The 16487-nt window shown below is 43.0% G+C and overlaps 1 protein-coding gene across 6 annotated transcripts in view; it reads left to right on the top strand.

Moving 5' to 3' along the window:
- KHDRBS2 (KH RNA binding domain containing, signal transduction associated 2) overlaps positions 1 to 16487 on the top strand; it is a 318282-nt gene that overhangs the window by 48460 nt on the left and 253335 nt on the right. The window lies entirely within an intron of this gene.

The raw sequence follows: 16487 nt of genomic DNA on the forward strand, positions 1-16487 counted from the left end.
AACTGAAAGAGAGTAGGTTTAGATTACATATTATGAAGAAATTCTTTACTGAGGGTGAGGGTGGTGAGGCACTGTCCCAGATTACTCAGAGAAGTTGTGGATAACCCATCCCTGGAATTGCTCAAGGCCAGGCTGGATGGGTTTCTGAGCAACCTGGTCTTACAGAAGGTGTCCCTACCCATGGCAGGGGGGTTGGAACAACATGATCTTTGAGGTCCCTTCCAACCCTTAAACATTTTGTGATCCTCTCCAATAGTAAGAGTGCTTTGTGTTTCCTTACTGAAACAAAAATCTATCTTATATTTTCATTACTCCATAAAATTGAAATGATAAATATGTGAGTGCCATCAGCTGTTGCTATTGATGGCATCCATCCTAAAACAAAGGGAAAGTGATAGGATTTTTATCATAATTTAAAAAATGCCAGCATTAAAAACACCCCAGCATTATACCTGCCAAGACCTGATGGAGTTTTTTTTATATGAAATGGTTCAAATTTGTTGAAAAAAGCAGCACTTCCCCAAAAATATTAAATTCCTTATTAGCTCAGCATCAAGTTGCAGTTCTTGTGTTGGGTTGAGCCTGAGCAGAGCTGTTTTGCAATGGAACAGATTGTCTTGCGGCACAGTGTACTCCTGGAAATTTTCTTCTTCCTTGAGAATGAGCCTGTGGCATTTTCTGAACTTGAGAGGCTGTTTCCTGTACTAATCAAGGCAGCTGACAAGCCCTTCAGTGTGTTTGAATCAGTGTGGGTTTGTCCAAGTTCTTTCTTTGCCCTGTACACCCTAAGGCACAAATTGACAGATTTTTTTTTTTTTTTACCAGCTGCTGAGATGGTTGGCAAGAGACATGTAACCAGATGAAAAGGCTTGTTAGTCTGAGACATAAAATTCAGGCAAACTGAGCAATTTCCTTCTTAACATTTTCATTGTGAACTGTATTTTCTTCTGTTTTTTAAGTATTTCATGATACCTAATCTGCAGCAGCATAAGCAGTTTCATCTGGACGTGGTTAATTAGGATGCTTGTTGTGAAGCAGGACAGTTCTCAAATGTGGCCAGTCTCAGAGATCTCACTACTGTTTCACCAGAGCTAGGAGAAGGAGTTTTTTGTATGCCTGTTAATGAACAGTAATAGTGAGGTAAATTGTGAAGGTGACATATAAAGTAGGAGACAGGAAAGAAGAAAAAGATGTTCCCAGATGCACAAGAGTATTATGGGCATTTTCATTTGCTTGATGATTTTAAGTAAGGCAGTTGCTCTCTTCCACACTCAGAATCAGGGCCTAACTTACCAATTACCTTAATGGAAGGAGTGAATTGCTCCTAAAGAAAAGCAGGGCGTACACCAAATTTATATGGCTTTCTGGGTAACAAGATTAGCCAACATTCAAACTGGTGAACAAAACAAGCTGAAAGGTGTTTACACTTTTTAGATGAAATTTAACGTCTCTGTTTACTTAGAATCATAGAGGTCTTGCCCTACTTCAGTTGTTATATGATTCTGAGTCCATTAACCAGCACTGCCAAGTCTACCTCTAAACCATGCCCCTAAGTACCACAACTGCATGTTTTTTAAACACTTCAGGGATGGTGACTTCGCCACTTCCCTGGGCAGCCTGTTCCAATGTGTCATTACCCTTCCAGTGCAGGCATTTTTCCTAATACTGACTCTAAACCTCCCCTGGCACAATATCCTGTCCTATCTGTTGTTACATGGGGAAAAAAGATGGACACACACCTGTGCACACCCTCCTTTGAGGTGGTAGTAGAGAGCAATAAGGTCTTCCCTGATTCTCCTTTTTTCCAGGCTAAACAACCCCAGGTCCCTCTGCTGCTCCTCATAAGACTGGTGCTCCAAATTAATTTCCAGAATTATACTGTAGTTCTTTATCCAGTTCTGCACAAGTATTCACTGGCTTCAGAGTGCTTTACTGGGCAGCAGTACATTATTCCCTAAACAGTTTAATGATAGATATGCTAGTAAGGAGGAGGGTAATGAAGAGCTTGCATAGTGGCAGCCTATGGGCTCCTATGTCAAAAATAATTTTATTACATTCCCTCTCAGTCATGTAATCTGTGCTTCTGCATTTTTCAGGTATTAGGTGTTCACAAATTATAGGGTAAAATGACTACTGGGATGACTTTTATGGTAATTTTAAGAAAAATCTTCCAAGGAAATACAGTTAGTTGGTACAATTAAATGGTGTTTTTGTCTGCCAGGCTCTTTCCCCCCCAATATTTTCTAAACATGTCAGCTAATTTCAAATTTATAGGAAATAGAAATTCATTAGTTACTGTCTTAGCATTTTGTGGTAAGGTAAACGCGATGCCTGGTGTCAGGTGTTTGGAAAAGAGCCATAATACTCCTTAGTCTTCTGGAGATGCTGGTTCGCAGAAAAACTGTTGTCTCCCACAGAACTGGTCCCAGTCTTTTCCACACTGATAATACAGCAAGGTGCACTGAGCTTGAGGAGTGAACTCCTGAGTCTGGCATAGACTTTTATGCCAGCTTTTCTATCCCCTGGGCTAGGAACTGCCTTGAAACTGGGTGCCATTGCTTTGACTTCTAATGATGAAAAGCCATCCGTGGGAGCTGAGAATATATTTGGTTTTATGGTGCGTTGCTGTTATAACTGCAGGACTTTGGCATTAAGAAAAATGCATCTTTTTGACAGGGTGAAAAAATGATATTTGGCCATTTAGGCCAGTGTGGGGTCTTCCAGCTAGCTGGAGTTAGGAATAGTATGCCTAGGTGTTATTTATAGATATCCACTTGTGTAAGGGCTCAGCAAGGATTCAGACTTACTCCTGGACTGTAAAAAATTAAGCAGCTGTGTAGATCCGTCACAAGCAGGTTCTACTGTTATTGGAAGCTTCTCAGGTTGCTTGTTTCCTGGCAGTACTCCTGCTTGCTCTGGATTCCTGTGATATTTTTTTTTTTTTCAATTGAATAAGAAGCAAAGGATCTGGTGGAGAAAAAAGGGATGCTTCCCATCACTGATTTTTAGATGTATGCCAGAAGCATACACTGTACTCGTACTATTTGAAAACATTATCCTGGGCCCTTTTTTTCCCCCTTGACAAGATAACAGGCTTTGATGAAGTAGGTTGCAGACAGGTTCAAACATGTCTTCTTCACCTTTTAAAATTGATTTCTAGAAATCTAGTTGGAGGAATCAAAGGATATGTGCAGGAAAGGAAACAAGTCTCCTTGACATCAGTATGTTTTAATTTAGTGCTGTGGCCTGTACAAAGAAAATGAGTATTCTTACGGCAAGGTTAGCAATCTATGAAAAACATACGTCTTGTTTGCCACAGTATCAGTTGTGATACCTCTCTAGGATGAGTTTTAATTCCTTGTGTCAAATAACCAGAGTAATGAAATCACATTGCCTGATGTTAATGTGGTTTCTTCCCTAGGAATACAAATTCACTTGCTTGACATTTTCTTGGTTGCCATAGACTATCCTATTTCCAGGCAGGATGGAGGTTTCCTGCTTTTTGTTGAATAGTTGGCAGATTCTTGGTTTATATCGAGTTGTAAGAATGTCCCTAATCTTGCCTCAGTTGCCAAAGGCTTTTTCTTGCATAAATGAATCATAGCCAAGAACACTGAGGGGCACTTAAAAAAAACTAACATGTAGTTTGCTCCTACTTCTGATGAGGGTACTGGACTGGTTTCTGTATCCTTATGTTACAGCTATTTCATTAAATGGAGTAGGCCCAAGCATTGGCACCTTGTTCACATGTCCCTGTCATGTCTGCAGATCAGTAGGTGAGCAGCCAGTACTTAGACATGGCCTGAAGTGCAGTATGAGTGAGGAAAACCTACTGAGTGTGGTGGGAGCATAAGTGTGTTCTGTCAAATCCACTGAAAAATCCAACATAGAAAAATCCACAGGAGTCTCTGCAATAAGACCTGCCTCAGATTATTAAAATATCTTTTAATTTTACACATTTTCTTCATTTCAGCTTCTTTTGTTTTCACTGCATGTTTACAAGTGTGTTGATTCATGTTGCTGTACGATCCATATATTTTTAGATATTGCGGACAATTTCTTCTGAAGTGGCAGCGCAGAAAGGTTGATCATCTTTTAGTGTGTGCTGCTGATCCTCTGGAGCAAGGATCTCTTTGTACAGACTTCAAGTGGAGACTTAAAGCAAAGTGGATTTGTGAGTGAAGGCTTACATACCATTGTGCTGTTTAGATATCACTAGTTTAGTCCTTAAATTTAAATATCAGTTTATCAAAAAGTTCTTATTTGTAACTGTTGCTTTCAGTCTGAAGTAAGATAAAGTAAAATGTATTGCAGCTGAAGCAGATGAGTCGTCTTTCATTGTGATAGGAAATAATGTGATCTTTTGGATGAACTAGGAGATCCTGGTAACATGCAGTTGAATCTCTGAACATCATTAAACTTTACATTTGGCTTAATATGTATGTTGACTATATAGTCTTAATAAGCACCTGGATATAACTTTAATGTAAATGAAGTCTTTGGTGATGAAACAGTGAGTGTTTAAGAGATAATGTCATTGTACAGAGGTAGAAATAATTGTTCATATCATCACTAAATCTTTTGTTTCCTTATTTTGTGCTTTTTTACCAGTTATGAATAAAAAGTTTGGGTTTTTTATATATAACTATTTGTTTTATATATGAGTATATATACACACAGTATTTTCCGGTCTGTATAGCAGTCAGAGCCATTCTTTGCTGACAGAGCACACTAGGAAGCAAGGGTCATACTCTGAGGTGCTGAATCTCTCCCACCTCTCAGCAATTCCTTGCATTTACCTGGGGTTTCATAATCTCTTCTGAACTTCAGTTTTTCCTGTCAGTCTTTCAGATACAGATAACTTTCTGAGCCCAAGAGCTGAAGTCACATCCTAAATGGAAACTAGTCTTTTGAAGGTTTGTAGACTCCTTTCAAATACTTTGGTAACTGTCTGAGCAGAGATTATTAGCTCATTAGTAGTATTGCTACCTGGAAAACCAGGAGAGGTCAGTGAGAAGTCTGAACTTCAAGCAAAATTTTACACTGGTTCTTAACTTCAGTATATGGCATATTTTCATAGTTTTCAATATTGTGAACTTCTAGATATCAGTCTTATTCTGTAGCTGTTTCACCTCACAGTACAGAAAAATCTGAAAAAGGCTAAGTAAGAGCAGAAAGGAAAAAAAATGCCTGCTGGTTCATATCTCTCTCTTGCTCTGAGGACAGAATAGCAGACATTATTATCACTAATAAGTTCCAAGGACTGAAGAGAGTAAAAGAAACTTCCCAGAAAGCGTGAAGAGACAGAAAAGCTTCCTTTTGTCTGGTTGCTCCAGCTGGGTAGAGCAGCCCGCTCAAGAATACCAACAGCTTTCAGATAGTCAGGGATAGGCAATGAATATGTCACTGGTGGACTTAGCTGCGATTTCAGTGATCGATTCATCTTTCACCCCTACTTACCTGTTCCACACCACACAATATGTAGCACAGCACTGATGTTTTCTCTTCAGATTAATCTGTGAGAACACTTCAGTGTGTCCTGAAGTGCCTTGTTTGAATGGACTTTTGCACAGTAGAAACTACAAAAATCTTTGGCAAAAAGCTACTTTCCTTTTCTTACGTGTCATAGCAACACAGTTTCCTAGGGTTTTAAATTCAAGGACACCTAGAGATATGTTCACAAATAAATACACTTGTGATGTTTTTGTTGGTTTTTGCTTGATTTTTTACTTGTCTGAGTAAATCTTCATGCTCCCTGTTTCTTCTTATGAGTAGTCTCATTCTCAGATGAAAGAAACCCAGTATTAAATTTAAAATATTCCAACAACTTTCAGATTTGCCTTTCATCCAGCTGGTGGCATGTTCATAATACTATCTAAGCTGCTCTGAAGGTAAGAGGTAAGAAGGGAGAAGTGTGCTGGGAACAGCTATTTAGTGAACTGCACACAATAGTTACAGCAATACAACAGCTGCCAACACCAAACTTGCAACACAGCCTATGCAGGTTAACTCCCCAAATGCGTGTTTGACTTCAAAGACACTTTTGAAAGAACTTCAGTCTTTAAAATCTTACCCAGTGGCTTGCTCTCTTTTTAACAATTTGATGAAAAATATATTTAATCAATGTTGTAATTGTTTGGCCCTTTTAATAATCCTTTTATAATCCTAATAATAGTCCTTTTTTTTCCAAAGGAAGAAAAAAACTGTATCTTGAAGCTAACATTGCTGTCACTCTTCAAACGTTGTCCCCAATTGTATTAGTAAGTCATCACATTCAAAATGCATCCCAGATCTTTTCTTTATACTGCACCTGCTGATGCTGTCCTTAAGATTGCTGTTGCTTATTTTTACTGAGGCGAGAAAGACTCCATCAATTTCCTGCAGCAAATTTCATCATAAATAGTATTTTTTTTGTGATTACAGTTGGTATATATCTAGAATTACCTGGGATAGTGTATCAAGGAGTTATGCATCAACTGAACTAGGACTATATGGACTACTGTCTTGAGGAACTACTTGGAAATCAGACCTAAAACTCTCCATGGGAAGCTATGCATCTGAGCAGATGTTTATAAATTTAGTAAGAACTAGTATTTCAATTTCAGGACTTCTCTAGTTATTTAACACTACTAGTATTGTCTTTATAGCTTTTTTAATCTATACTGATCTAGGCATAGGTCAGTAGATGGATACATTAGGTAATTATTTTTCTACCAATAGTGTAATTTGCACATGAAACTACCCTGTGGCATACCTTTGCAAGCTGCTGATTACACAATAGGTAGAGCCAAAGTAGTAACCAGGCAGTTAGTATAGAGTATAGAGATATATAGTATCTCTATAGTATAGAGATGGGGATGGAAATCTAAGTTTTTGCACACTTTCATTTTCTCCTTTGTCTCCTTGTTAATTCTCTTTGGTTTTCATTAAATTAGAAATACGAAGTTCTTTAGATTTTTAATTACTTTTCTACCTATGTTAGTACATTTTGTTAAAAAAAAAGCTTGCTAAGGATACAGGGCTTATGCAATCATGCTGTTTCTGTTTTCTAACTTTTTCTGCAGTAATATTTAAGTCTTTTGGATAAGTTCCAGAAATTTGACAGACAAGGATAAGTCTGAAGGGTTCAGACCAGGTTATTCAGGGATTTGTCCAGATGGAACCTGAAATCCTCCAATAGAGGAGATGGTGTAGCATATCTGGACTACCTGCAGCACTGCTGGGCTGTGTTGAGAAAACGTTTCCTTATATACAGTCCAAACCTTTCTATTTTCACCTTTTCCCTGTTTTCTCTCATCCCTGTTTCACACTGCTGTGAAGAGCCTGGCTGTGGGAACATCAGTGTTGCTGAGCTGCTGTTAGACCCCTCAGAGCTGTCTCTTAACCACAATAAACAGGCCCAGTTCTCTCAGCCTCTTCTCACAGGGCGGGTGCTCCAGCTCTGACCACCATGAGTGGCCTCCACCGACCTTGCTCCACTTTTTCAGTGTCTTTCCTGTTCTGTGGAAAAGAGGGGGCAAATCTGGCCCCAGTGTTACACATACATACCATCTAATGAGTACCTACTAAAGGATATGGTCACCTTTCTACGTTTTCACTATATTCTATGAAATAGGCAGCCTGATAGATGATAATGGTCATAAAGTCCAACAATAAAAAATACTTGCATTATGAATTAAACTTTTAGTGGAGACTGTATTTTCAGATGTGCCCAAATTGAAAAGACCTTCATGCCTTATGGGACATCATGGAATCTAATAATAAGGGAAGAATCTGTAAAAGACTTGATTTTATCAATATGGATGCTTTCAGCAGCTCCCCAGTATAATTACATGTTATACATAAAAGTATTTTTTTTGTTTTCAATCTGTAACATGACAAATAGGTGCTTTCCCCTCCTGAGAAACACTAAATACCCATTTTTGTTCCTTCTCATACTGTGCCTGATTTTGCATGTCTCTGTCATTCCTTTTTGACTTGTCTTTCAGAATTCTTTCTGAGCATTATTTTACTAGCCACTTTTCTTGCTTGAGAGCCAAGGTGGTTCAGCCCGAGTTAATACTGTAACAACGCTTTTGGTGATTTTGAGTGTAGACAAATTCAGTTTGTATCTGTCTACAGCAGATGACATGAACATGTAGATTTGACCCACAATTATATAAAAGGCATTATATTCATCACTGGCAGAGGTATTGCCTTACTTGTCTGATGTAATAAAAATTACTCCCTTATCTTCCCTGAAATCACCCCAGCTAGCTGTGTGAGTTAATGAGTATGTGTACATAAAGTCAAGGAATGTTAATACAATACATGAGTGTGTTTCTGGGTGAATATAGTGAGCCAGTGGCTAATTTGTCAGTGCTTATGGCTGATTGTACTGTCATTATAACCCCTCCCAACTCCTGTTAGACACTCAATGTTTTTACTTTTAAATTACCTGTTCTTAGGGGTTTGGATGTAGTTTTCATTACTGGAAACTTCTTAGGATGTTCCCTTCCCATGAATTAACTTCATTTTAATTTGTCCAACTGGTTTTGTTGACCCATCTGCTTTTTTTTTTTCCTGACTCAAATCCAGTAGCCCTGCTTTCAATTAAAATGTAATGCCTTAGACAGAAATCGAGTCTTCATGTATGTTTTCAGTATTTTCTTTCTAAAAATATGCTGGGATTTTTTGTTAGCACCACTGTAGGTATTCACTGTTCCAGCTGTGTAATTTTGTAATGAACTTCAAATTTAAAAAGCTCTCTCTAGATTAGAACTGTCAGTGATTTAGCGATTGTTATTTTTAACTGGCGTTGTCTCATTGTTCCTCTTGCAGGTCAAACATTCTTTCATTAGCCTGCATAAAAAGTGTGCTTCTCAGAGTACTAGATGAGCTTGATATACATATACATATGCATGCATGTAAGAAGTTGGTGATGCTCCCATTCTGGAAATCATTCCCATTAATAGAAACATATGATTGTTTCAGGGGGCCTGGCCTTGTTAACAGCAGCCCGTGATTCTTGATTGAAACAGTGCCTGTACTGCAAATGCAAAGGCAAGGAAAGCCAGATAGGTAAGGTGCATGATAGGCTGCAGAATTCCTTTAAGTGGGAGGCAAATGTTGACAGCAGAGAGGACTGTGTAGATTTAAATTTTTTTGGTGGGTTGGACAGACTGACAGGAAGAACATTATTTTTTGAAGAGTTTTGACATGACTCTTAAGTGTAGCAAAAGGATGTTTTTACTGTGGGATGCCTAATTTTAATAGAAAAAATATATTAATGAGAGAAGTTTTGTAATGGGTGTCAAGGACTTTGAAGAGAAATATAATTAACATAATTTTATTGGCACTGTTAGAGTAAAGCAGAGAATACTGAAAATGAGCTATTAACTTAACTTTCCATTTTATAAGTCCATGAAGGAAGAAGAAGCTACTCCCCTCAAAAAAAATCCATATAAGCGGGCTGAGAATATTTCTAGAATTTTACAGCTCTAAGTCTGGAGAATAGGTGAAGATAAATTTTCTTAGGGAATAATATCTCTAAAAAGATACAGGTAGAAATGTCTTTTTGTCTCTGATACTTCTCTAGTGGGGACCTCTTTTTGCATGACTGAAATGTGCACGTTTTCTTCCAGTTAAGAGGGATGAGATGCATGTGTATTGTACAGAAGTAAGTGCAAGAGTACTGTGTTAATGGTAAATGGCAAAAATGAGGCATGTTTGAGGATTGATACTAGAGGAAGTAGTTCAATAGCTCTGTGTCTCCCTGCTATTCAGTTAGCTCAGAGCAAAAGTGAGTGGAAAATATATAAAGTTTCTTCTTGAAATGCTTTATTTTCTCTTTTTATCTAAGATCAGTGATGCAGAAAAAGTACCATTGAGACCCTTGTGTTTGTGCTCTGTGGAGGAATGCTGTTGATCATGGACATTCTATTTGCACTGGTGTAGTGGGTTGACATTGGCTGGATGCCAGGCACCCTCAAAAGCCACTCACTCACTCCCCTCTGCAGCTGGACAGAGGACAGAAAATTTAACAAAGGGTTCATGGGTTGAGATAAGGACCGGTAGAAAACACTCGTCAATTACCGTCAAAGGCAAAACAGGCTCAACTTAGAGATACAAAGAGAATTTATTGATAGCAAAATCAGAGTAGGATAATGAGAAGTAAAATAAAACCATAAAAACACCTTCCCCCACCCTGCCCTGCCTCTGTCCCAGCTCTACCTCCTACCCCAGCAGGGCAAGGAGGCAGGGAATGGGGGTTATGGTCAGTTCATCACCCGTAGCTTCTCCCACTGCTCAGGGACAGGAGCCCTTCCCTTGCTGCAACTTGGGATCCCTCCCATGGGAGACAGTTCTCCCCAAATTTTTCCAGTGTGAGTCCATCTCACAAAAAGCAGCTCCCTGTGAGCTGCTGCAATGTGAGCTCATCCCATGGGCAAAAGTCCCCCTTAAACTGCTGGTGCATGGGTCACTCTTCCACTAGATACAGTCCTTTGAGGACAGGCTGCTCCAGCATGGGTCCCTCTCACTCACCCCAGGTCTCCCACATGGTCACAGCCTCCTCTCAAGCATCCATCTACTCTGGTCTGGGGCTCCTCCATGGGCTGCGGGTGGATCTCTGCATCCCCATGGATCATCATAGGCTGCAGGGGGACAGCTGCTTCACCATGGTCTTTACCACAGGCTGCAGAGGAATCTTGGCTCTGGTGCCTGGAGCAGCCTCCTCCCCCTCCTTCTTTACTGACCTTGGTGTCTGCATAGTTGTTCTTTTCACATGTTGTCACTCTGCTCTTCTCTGGCTGCAATAACAACTGCCCCACCATTTTTGTTTTCTTTATTCTTAAATATGTTATCACAGAGGCATTACCACCGTTTCTCATGGGCCCAGACTTGGCCAGCACTGCATACATCTTTGGAGCCACCAGGGATTGACTCTGCCGGACACTGAGGAAGCTTCTGGCAGCTTCTCACAGGAGCCACCCCTGCAGCCCCCTCCATGTCCAAAACCAAACCATGCAAACCTAATACAGCTGGTCACAAAATCCTATACTGCCTAATAGAGCTGGTCACAAAATCCTGTACTGCCTATAGATTTCTGTAAGCAGCAGCACATGTTCCCCTGCACTAGGAGCACAGTCTGCAGCCAGCAGCAAGCTACTGAAGTCCAGCATTAAAGAACTGCCCACTCTCTCTTGGGACAGCACTTGGGCTGCCACCAGTGCCAGGGACCATCCTGGGGCAGATGAGTGACACTGGAGTGTGTTGGCATGTTCCAGCTCTCAGAGCAGGAGAGCGACTGTCCTTTCTGACATGTGCAGGAATGTACTCAAAAGCTGTGTGGCTGTGGTCCTGGGCCACCATCTGTCAGTGCCTCTGCTTGAGCAGGTGAGGGTGGACTAGATGGCTTCTGGAGGTCCTTTCCTGCCTCCACTGTTCTCTGGTTCTGTGACTCAAAACACACTCAAGCTAGGAAAGCACCTTCAGATTTCATGACATGGCAAGGTTTGAATGATTCCATATTCTCATGAAGAGCCAGGTTTGTCTCCCAAAAGTCAATTATCCATGTGGCAGCCACCTCTTCTGTTTCCTTTGGGGGATTTATGAGTGACTTCACAGAAAACTAACAAGCTAAACACAAGCATGAGGGGTGCAATGAGTGTGACATCTCACTAAAGGCATTGGTTCTGTTTTTGTAGCATGTGTTGCAGGTGACCATAGTTTTCCAAGCTGGCAGGTCACAATTTACAACTAAAGCAACTAGCTGCATGTCAGTGCTGTGAGCCAGCAAGTTGGCAGTTTGATCCTGGCCTGGATTCCTTTCATGAGACTTGTCTTAATGCTTCTTTTCTGTGGTTGTACTAGTCATGAAGTGACATGAGGATTGTCACAGCAGGCACTGACTGTAGTTCAATACAAAAATTGAATACAGTTTGTCTTGCTCCAGTAATGAATGTATTGCCTCTGTCTTTTGAGAAGACTCCTCTTTTTGCTCCAGTTTTACTTGAATGTAACAGTTCTTGGCACATCACTGTTTTTTGATGATTTTGGGAGTCTTTGGCCATGGTCTGAAGAGCCTGTAGCCTGTACTGCCACTCTGGGCATTAAACCTGAGGCTTTGTACGGGGCATACCATGAGGGCAAATTTCTCTGTGAAGGCTTTGGGGATTATTTTTAAAGTCTCTAAAGAAGAAGGAGAAGGAAAGGCTTTTCAGAGGCTTGCTACCAGGCATTAGATTTGGATTGACATTATAGGCAGTGCCTTTGAGACAGAGTAATTGTAAATTGACTTCACTTTTCACTGCTACGTTGTGAGAAGAGTGGTAACAGAAGTTACTTTGGGGGATGTTTGGGATAAAGCATAAGAAAACAGGTGTGGAAGGACAGGAGATTTCCTAATAAGTCATTGGTGTCTTTGGTACCAGGGCAGAAAGGAGAAAAAGAGAAAAGTTGATCACACTGTGGAAACCCAATATAGGGAGCAAAAGCACCCCCATACTAAATGTTCAGTACCACATTTTACAGACAAATGTGTAACATAGAACAGAATGACAAAAGCAGCACTGAAGTTTCATGCCTGTTACCCTACTAATCTGAAAAGGCCTTGCAAGGGTGTCTTTAGATTTTCAGATGCATCTACTGTGAGAGTAGATGCTTGGCCCCAGCCTTGAGCATTGGATTTGATTTTATTTTTTGCAATTATTAGTAGGGGCTGTTTTTGTCTAAAGTAGCATCATTCCTGACACTGGTAACAGGGCATACAGTAGTTCCCTTGTTGGTAGGGTGTGCTACCAGGCTCGTGCCCGGCACAGCTGGGGACCTCCACAGGAATCAGTTCCTTGCCACCTGTGGTTCAGTGAAAGAAATCCGGTGTCCCTGGTGATGGCGCTCACTCCTCGCCGAGGAGCTTGGGATGTCCCGTTCAGGTCTTAGAGCTCGTCCCTCGTCATGTTCCATCCTCCTTCGATTCTGGCGCAGTGTTTGGTGCCGTGTGCTGTGGGACCTCCCCCGGGATTGGCTCCTTGTCACCCGCGGTTCGATGAGAGAAGCTTGGTGTCCTCGCTGAAGGCGCTCACTCCTCCTTGGGGAGGCATGGATGCCCTGTTCAGTCCTTAAAGGCTGTCTCTCATAACGCTTCATTCTCCTTGGATTCTCCTTCAGGGGCAGCCTGCTGTGGAACCTCCCTGGGGTTTGGTTCCTTGTCACCTGCAGTTCTCTGTAAGAAACCTGGCACCCCCGCTGTTGGCGCCTGCTCCTCCCCGAAGAGGCACGGATGTACCAGTCGTGCCTTAGAGCTTGTCCCTCATCACGTTCCATCTTCCTTAGATGCTCCCTCAGTGTTTGGCTGGCAGTGCTGCGTGACCTCTGCTGGGATCGGCTCCTTGCTTCCTTCGGTTCTATGAAGGAAACCTGGTATTCTTGCTGACAGCGCTTACGCCTCCTTGAGAAGGCATGAACAGGCTGCTTGGTCCTTGGAGCTTGGCCCTTGTCACGGGCAGTGTTCTGAGCCCTGCTCTGCTGCCGTCTCCCACTGCTTGAGTGGTCGTAGCCCTGGGCCTGCTGGACCCTGCCACGGCCATCGTGATGCCGCCTTGGATATCTGCTTTGGCTCTTCTCTTGGGCCCTGCCACGGCTGCCACCACGGCTGCCACTACGGCTACCACCATGGCTGCCACCACGGCTACCACCACAGCTGTCACCACGGCTTCTGCTGTAAGACTTGTGGTGCTGGCATCCTGAGGAATGATACCACCACCTTTCTGCAGACCGGGGCCCAGCTTCCCCTCCTTGAGTATGGCTGGCAGAGCTGATGGACTCCCCGACGGAGTACACCTCAGAGTTACTGCCTCCCACCATGTGGAATATGTGTGGGAAAGACGACTGGCGTATCAGGCCATCCATTCTTCTGTGGAACCACTCCACCATGCAGTAAAAACAGAAAGGGTGCCGACGCCAGCTCACAGAGGCTTGGTCATTAATGGTGTCCAGGCAGATTGGGCACCTTAGGTTCACTGAAACATGTGGACGTGTGGCCCGGGACACCTGGCTGGTGCTGGCAGCAGAGGAGGAGGTGCCACTTCCTGCCAAGTCTTCCTCCAAGGCCATTTCGCCCTGCAAACCAAAGAGATAAGCTGATGTGTCCCCTGGTGCTGGGGACACAGTCTGCCGCCAGCAGCGAAGCTACTGAAGTTGAGCATTAAAGAACTGCCCACTCTGCCACAGGACAGCACTTGGGCTGCCACCAGTGCCAGGAACCATCCTGGGGCAGACTAGTGACTCTGGGGTGTCTTTGCATGTTCTAGCTCTTGAGGCAGGATGGTAACTGACCTCTGATATGTGCAGGCAGGAGCTGGGAAGCTGGGAAAGGGATTCCTGGCCTCTCAGCAGCTGCAGCCAGAGCCTGGGTACATGGCAGGTTGGGACCAGCACCCCAGGCCCTGCTAGTGTCCTTGTCCAGCAAATCCTCTCTGTGCCCTCAGAAAGCACACAATGGGATGGGCATCCTTTCTGCCCCCCTGCAGATGTTTGTCCCCAGTGGAGGAGGCCAGACACTGTGGCCTTTCGGGGCTTCCCCAAGCATCCAAAAGGCTTGTTGTCACACGTGTCACAATGACTTCCTGGTGACATCATGGGGCTTTCAGGGACCATACCCAGAAGACATAAGCTCCAGCCCCAAGGAATAAAAACTTCCAAGATGGCTTATCTCACACAACTGCCCCACTGTCAAGCAAAATCCTAATGCCGTATTTTTCATATAAATTCACAGGTTTCACTGATCATACCCAGCCCTATATTCTGTTTCAGAAATAAACTATCTCAAGGCATTTTTTACTCCTCAGTCAACTTTGCAGGTCAAGAGAGGTGATACTCCACTGGAGCAGTCTGTCCAGTGTGGGGCTCCCCAGCATAAGTAGAGATGGACATACTGGAGAGTGTTAACTAAGGGTTCACAAGGATTATGAAGGGTCTAGAGCATCTCTTCTGTGAGGAAATGGTTAAAAATGCTGCCTCCAGGCTGTCTGGAGAAGACACCATAGGGGATCTTTTCCAGTGTATATCAGTACTTGAAGGGAAGGTACAAAGAAGACAGAGCCAGGCTTCTTCCAGGGGTGCCCAGTACCCAGAACTTCCCTCTGAATATTGGGGACCTTTTTTTTTTTTTACTGTGAAGGTGACCAAGCCCTGTCAGGGTGCTTGTGGAATCTCCCTCCTTGGAGATGATACTCAAAAGCTGTGTGGCTGTGGTCATCGGCTGGTTGCCACTGGTCCCTGGCGGAAACCTGATGTCCGCAATGTCCCTGCTGCCTTCTGCTGCAGTAGTCTGTGCCCCTGTAGTTCTGGGCTTGCAGCCTGGCCCTCCTCACGATCCCTTCTCATTTGCTTCTCTCTCTGTGTTTGAACTTACATGTTGTGGGACCTCCCCTGAAATGGGCTCTGTTGCCTTTCATTCCCTGGATGAAACTCAACTCCCCACTGCTGTTTCTTGTGCCTTCCATAATAAGCTGGGACTAGCTCTTCTGGGTTTAGAGCTCAGCCCTCATCATGGAGTGAAACCAATTGAAGTGCCACAGTTTGTCTCATTCTTGGTAGATCAACAAACTCTTGTTCACCTAAGTCTGATAAGCCCAGCTGAAGTAGTCTTTCATTAACTTTAGCAAAGGCACCACATTCATTCCAAAATTTCCATGTACTCTCAGTCAAAAACAAAGCGCAAGACTGGGACTGGTTGCAAGGCCTGGTAGATGATTCAAAAGGGGGAGCATTTTGTCCTAACCTTTAGTACCCCTCCCTACTGACCACACTGACTTTTAAGTGCCTTCAGCTTTCCAGGAGAAAGAGTTTAATTGTTTAGAAGGCCAATGGCATCCTGGCCTGTGTGAGCAATAGTGTGGCCAGCAGGACCAGAGAAGTGATTGTTCCCCTGTACTCAGCACTGGTGAGGCTGCACCTCGAGTGCTGTATCCAGTTCTGCGCCCCTCACAAAGACATTGAGGGGCTGGAGCATGTCCAGAGAATGGCAACAGAGCTGGGGAAGGGTCTGGTGCACAAATCTGATGAGGAGCAGCTGAGGGAGATGGGTTGTTTAGCCTGGAGAGAAGGAGGCTCGGGGGGACTTTATTGCTCTCTTCAACTACCTGAAAGGAGGTTGTAGTAAAGTGGGGGTTCATTTCTTCTCCCAGGCAAGTAGTGACAGGACGAGAAGACATAGCCTCAGGCTGTGCCGGGGAGGTTCAGGTTGGACAGCAGGAACCATGTCTTCACAAAAACAGTCATCAAGCATTGGAACGGATTACCAGGGAGGTGCTGACTAGCTCTGGGGGGATGACTGTCCCTGGAAGTATATTTAAAAGACATGTAGATGTGGCACTTAGGGATATGGTTTAGTGGTGAACTTGGCAGAGCTCGATTAACAGCTGGACTTGATCACCTCAAAGGTGTTTTCCAACTTAAACTTCTGTGGTTCTAGTGAAATACATGTGTACATGTGGATTGACTTC

Source organism: Aphelocoma coerulescens, chromosome 3, assembly GCF_041296385.1.
Source record: "Aphelocoma coerulescens isolate FSJ_1873_10779 chromosome 3, UR_Acoe_1.0, whole genome shotgun sequence".
Classification (NCBI taxonomy): domain Eukaryota; kingdom Metazoa; phylum Chordata; class Aves; order Passeriformes; family Corvidae; genus Aphelocoma; species Aphelocoma coerulescens.